General features: G+C 33.8%; 1 pseudogene; it reads left to right on the top strand.

Annotated features, from left to right (window-relative positions):
• Positions 1–5,426: 5,426 nt before the first annotated feature.
• Positions 5,427–6,000, top strand: part of LOC149557536 (polyadenylate-binding protein 2-like) — a 46,474-nt pseudogene continuing 45,900 nt past the window's right edge.

Here is a 6,000-nt window from a genome sequence, read left to right as displayed (position 1 = left end):
AAAGATAAGTGGAATGATCCACAAAAAGAATCAAAATATATTAAATCGAACACCATGATAGGGACTATTGTAAACAAAGTTGCAATGTGGACTGGTGGAATTGCCTGCCTGGGGTTCCCTCAAGTATTCTGTTGTCCAGAATTTATAATAGTTTGTGCTAAAAATTGTGATGAAAATAGAAAGGCAATTGTAAATCAAAAAACATAGGAGGTAAATTTGTCTATCATGCAAAGTGAATTTGGTAGACTATTGGACCTAGGGTTTTAAGAACAAAATACAACCCACATTGAGCTGGAAAAACTGGTAGAAACATATGACAAGTTAGGTTTGGACTAAAAACATTATTATATCAGAGGATTAGTAGACGCATTCAATCTGCCTCATGATCATAAACCTCCTTATGAAATGGATTTTTTTGTAGTGGGTTCAAGATATTGTATCTCAGCTATCAATGTGTTTAAGTTTAGAAAGTAACAAGAAAGTGGGTGCCAGCATTTTGGAAATGATTTTTAATATTTATTGTCTAAAAAAACCTATAAGATATAATTATATTGGTCACATTATGCATCACATGAATGAACAATTGTTGATGATTAAAAGAGGGGTAGACTCACTGTCATAGAAGACATTTAGATACATGACCTACTTGTGTTATCTTCTATTATCAAAGCATCATCAAATTTTTGAAACAAACATGTTTTAGCTTAATTTTTGTAAACCAATATTTGAATGGACAACTATTATTAGGATGGGTGATCTGTAAGGGAACTACAACCACTTTGTAGACTTATTTTTGGTACTACTTTATCATAAAATTACAGGCACTTCAATGCCTAGATTGCCTGTATCTTGTAAATGATTAATTCAACTAAGAAGTCAAATTCAATTGGTTGACTAGTACTTTATGGAAGAGTGTACTATATTAAAATTTTATAGTTTAGTTGTAGAACCCTAAAAACTTCCTATAGATGTGATAGAGAGGGTATTTGTGTTTGAATATGTATGGCAGATGGAAAGCACAAATGTATTGTTTCATGGTTAGCAAAAGAAAACCATTTTTCCTTCCTTGCCTGTCAGATGCAGAGGGTTCACATTTAAGAGGAGAGCATTAAATGTGGTACAATAATTGTTCACCATTTTTAAATTTGATGTTTCCAGGCACTATTAGTATGACCCACTAAACATAATTGGTACAAAGCTTGTATAGAATGGGAACTCCGCAAGAAAATGTCAACATGAGAATGTGTCATTGATTAGAAGATTTAAAATATGGACTCATGGGAAGAGGTCAAAATAGAGATGGAAAAATGCTCTAGTGAAAAAATATTTCAATACATGAATTGTCAACACAAATTAAAGAATTGTAGAGGTAGAAAGAAAAAGTGTATCCCATGAGATCCTACAATTTCTAATAAAAAATGAATCATCCAAGTAAAAAAGTCTTCCAAACACCATAAATCATGATTGTGCGGCTGCAAAGTGGTGCTGATAAAAAATTAATGCATTTTTGGGAGATGAAGAAGAATCTCAGCTAACAAAACACCTCTATAGATTTTAAAGACTTTGTTGAGGATGAAACATTTAGAAAACTATGGGATAATGAGCATCTAGATGCAGCAGTAGCACAATGTGATGCAGCTAATGAAGGCAATGAGTATGAGGTTTGTAAGGATCCTTCATCCATAGCCATAGGCACTACCACTGGTTCCACTGAATCCATTGCTCCAAGTAGTGGTATATTTGATTCAATATCAAATGGATAATATGTTGTAGTTAATTAGCAGACAAGGGAAAAATATGGCATAGGGGAAAATATGATAGAAAAAATGGGTTATCCAAGTGATGGTGGGCTGGGCATAATAGGTCAAGAAAATTGGTATCCACTCCCAATACTAGATGTACAAAAATGTGGTCATAAAATAAACGTTGGAGATGAGTTAGATGATCCATTAGGTTCAAAAAATGGTGAACCTAATCAATTTTTTGTCCCAGGTGGATATATAACCTCCCAAGTTTCTTCCTTTGGAAAAGGTACGATGCAACAGAAATTTGACAAGATCGTTGCCCCTAGAGTTGAAGGTCACTATGCAAAGAAGCAAAAGGTTTCAGATACTAATACTAATAAAATGTCAGTCTCAACTCCCTCAACACAAAACCTTCAAAAGAATCCAAAAACACTACTTATTAGTGGCAATGGGGTAGGATTAGGAAGGGGTGATGTAATTATTATTGATAATCCTCAAAATTCAATTATTACAACCTCAGGAATTGGTGGAGACAAGTACAATGTTGCAAGTGCTCTTTCACCTTTCAAGCATCAAATTGTATCAGTAGACCCAAATTTTGAATTCAATAATTATGTATCAAAATTTCAAGAAACCACAAAGATGAATAGAAAAATAACAAGGCTTTTAAGAAGGATGTTCTTGTGGTGGTTTGATCTCAAAAACTTGCATTGAGTAGGATATTTCCAACATATAATACCAATAAAGAAATGATGGAGTTTATGATTTTTTATCCCCCATAGCTAGATAATAATCCACAAGAGAGTGACATAAATACATTAGATTTTCATGGTAGCACAGTATCTATGGATTTCTCCAAAGTACAAAATGTGGACAAAGTTAATGTAGCAAAAAAGACCAACTGTGTGGTCTAGAGTTCACTGTTCAAGGTGGAGAGAGAGAAAAAAGGGCTAGAGAAGGTAATTGAAAAGTTAAAAGTAGACCTAACAAATACAAAGGAAAAGGAGAAAGCAACAGATAGCAGGTGCACAAAAATCGAGAAAAGGATTACAAGTGCTTCCTTTCAAGGACCAAGTGCACAGCCTCAGCCAAAAAATATGGAGGTAGAAATAAAAATTCTAAAGGGACAATTGGAAGAAAGCAATAAAAAGCTATCTGATGTAAATGTGGAGAGAGAAGCACAACTCAAGATTTCGAAGGAATAATTGGAACAAAGCAGTAAGAAACTCAGTGATACTCTAAACCATGTTAATATGGAAGTCGATGAAAAACTCAAAGAACTCGAGGAAAAATTACAAGAAACAAATAAAAAACTTGACAATGAAAGACCATCTATAGTAGATACTTTCATAAAGTTGGAGTCTACTGGACATACAATTAGTAACATAAATAAGGAATTGGACAATGAGAAGGAAAAAGCAAAATAATGGGAAGAGAAAGCAAAGGAAATAAAGAAACGAACTAAAAATTAGTTGTCACAAATGGTGCAAGAGGTACAAAAGGCTAATAAAACAATCAAAACCTTAGAGAACAATTTTTCTGAGTCACATGAAAAAATTAAAAGTCAATCAAGCTAATTAAAGAAAAAATTTGGGGGGAAATTATGGAAAATAGCGATAGGTTGTGTGATTGGTTTGAATTGCATCAAAGTTTTTGAGTTGTTTATGGGAGTACCAAAGAGCAGATTGAGAAGAACAAGGACCTTTTTAAGCTTGAGAAGACTGCAAGATAGATTATACACATAATCAACACACATAGTGATAGGTATTTGGTCAGCCAAGGAGTTCATGACCATGTTAGTGTATCAGTAAAGACATCAACTATCATTCAAAAATGTCAAAGTATAAGGGAAGGAGAGGAATATTTGAACTCAATTAGGAGAAAACTCACAAATATGGATGATAGAGAAAAATTAATGATAAGTCTTGGTTTTCCTACTCCTTGCTCTAGTAATTCATCAGTGATATTCATTGGCAGGGAAGCTTACCAAAAAGAGTCGGAGACCAAAATGGTGTCTGAAGTAGTCAAGTGTTATAAAGCACCAGGGAACTTGGTTTATATTTTTTTTTTCATCTTTTTTTTTACCTACTTAGGCTATAATAAACAAACCTTGGATGAGAATTCCATGGTTTTCAAAGAAAGACACCATTTTGTATGCTTAAGGCACTTTATGCAATTTATAAGCAAAAGTTGCTTATTAGGTAAATTTGGGTTTTTTAATGTTTTTGGTCAATAAATCCTAGGACTAGTTGTTTTTAGTTTGTTTTATGTATTTTGGATTCTTTTCCAATTCCTAGAGGTGGAATCAAGTGAAAAATGTAAAAAATACACTTTTTGTGCAACGTTGCACTGTTGAAAGTTGTAAAAGTTGATCAAATTTGCAGCTTACTAGGAAAAGGTTTTATAACTATTAAAATATTCATTGTAACCATTAAAATAGGCATAGGATATATATATATATATATATATATATATATATATATATATATATATACCTCATTTTTGAGGTCTAGAGGGCATTAATGTACAGATTCAAAGAAGTTGCAAAGAAAGAAATTTAGTTTTGGAGTCATTTTTACTGTTATTTGCATGTTGCATGAACTATATAGACTATTAGACTAGATATGATGAATTTTTGATATAGAGCTTTGAATCATATTTCTTTTGCTTCTGGTCTCATCATGCTACAAGTTTTTTAACTCAACTTATTGCATTTTTAGTGAAACTAGGTTTTTAGGACAACATTTTGGTGCACACAGGAAAAATGGGCCTCTAATTGCAATTTCATGACATCTTGGGAAATGGTAGTTAGTAGGGTCCTTTTGAATATTCTAGCATTTTAAAATTGGAGGATGTGTTTTGTGATTTTTTCCAATCAAGGCCTAGGTCAAGTACCATGAAGGATTTGACCTCTTGTAGTGTGTTGATTTGTGAATGGTAGGAGTTTGGGACTTGGTGAAGGGTTGAGCATTTGGAAATAAGTTATTTTAGTTTTTCTAATAATTCTTGAGTATTTATTTCATTTCCATGTCCCTATTTCTTACTAGTTTCTTTGTAAACCAAGCCTAACTTGATCACTTAGGTCTATGTTGCTTTGTGAAGGAAAGGGAATGTTGGAGTAGGACTAGAACTTGATGCTTTGGGGTTTGAAGTAACTTTGAAAATGGTATTCAAAATCATAATTTATTTTGGTTCTTTTTTGAAATTTTGTGAAGTTAGATCCAAAAAATCCATTTTAGGAGGGCTAAAAGGGGCTCACAGGGCTACTAGGCCAAATCGGGGTTTGAGGCTTTGTGCAAGTGTATGATTCAAACCAGTGGTATAGTCTATGGTAAATAGGTGACCTAAGATAATTTAACCTCTTATAACCCTTGGGAAAAACTTATAGGTTTTTTTCCTAGTATTGACCTACTTCTGGGAGATTGGTGCAAACCCCATAAAGTGGGCAAGTTTGGTTCTTTGTCCTTGGATTCTTGGTGAAGTTGGAGAAAGGTTAAATATTTGATAGGTAGTTGGTTGATTTCAAGAGTGGGAAGCCCATTTGAAGCTTCTTAGTTGTGCTCTCTGCATCAGGTGGTATCAGAGCCACTAAGTATCTTTTAGGAAAGAAAAATGGTACACAAAGAAGATATCCCTTTGAGGATAACCAACATTGAGTTGGAAAAAATAGTGAAAGAACAAATGGATGAGAGCAGGATAGTCAGAGAGGAAAATAGAGCAATAAGAAGAGAAATTGATAAGTTGAAAGGGCAAGTACAGAGAGGAGACCATGAGGAATTTGAAGAAGAAGGAGAAGAAGGAGAAGGAGATAAATTACCTAACATGCTTGAAGAATATAAGATCATGGTAGCAGCTCTACAAAGGGTAGGAAGAAAATACAAAGGGGATTTACCTATGTTTGATGGAAAGCTAGAACCCAAGGCATGCATGGAATGGTTGGAGGCTCTTGAAAACCATTTTGAAGCAGAGGAGATACCTGCAAATAAGAGGGTGGAAGTGGAAAAATCCAAGTTGAAGGGACAAGCTCTAAGTTGGTGGAACTTTCTCCAAAATGAAAGGGTAGAAAAGGAGAAGTAACCAATTTCCACATGGAAGAGGATGATGTCATAAATCATGAAGCAATTTTTTCTAGCAGACTATGAAGTGATGCTCTACAAATGGCTGCATAATCTCAAGAAAAAGGACATGGATGTAAGTGCTTATACTCAAGAATTTCATACTTTGTCTCTTAGAGCTAAGTTGTAAGATATTAAAA

Source organism: Cupressus sempervirens, chromosome 5, assembly GCF_028749045.1.
Source record: "Cupressus sempervirens isolate cs-2001-9-10 chromosome 5, ASM2874904v1, whole genome shotgun sequence".
NCBI classification, from domain to species: domain Eukaryota; kingdom Viridiplantae; phylum Streptophyta; class Pinopsida; order Cupressales; family Cupressaceae; genus Cupressus; species Cupressus sempervirens.
Note: the sequence above shows the minus strand (reverse complement) of the source record. Positions and strands in the feature narration are given on the sequence as shown.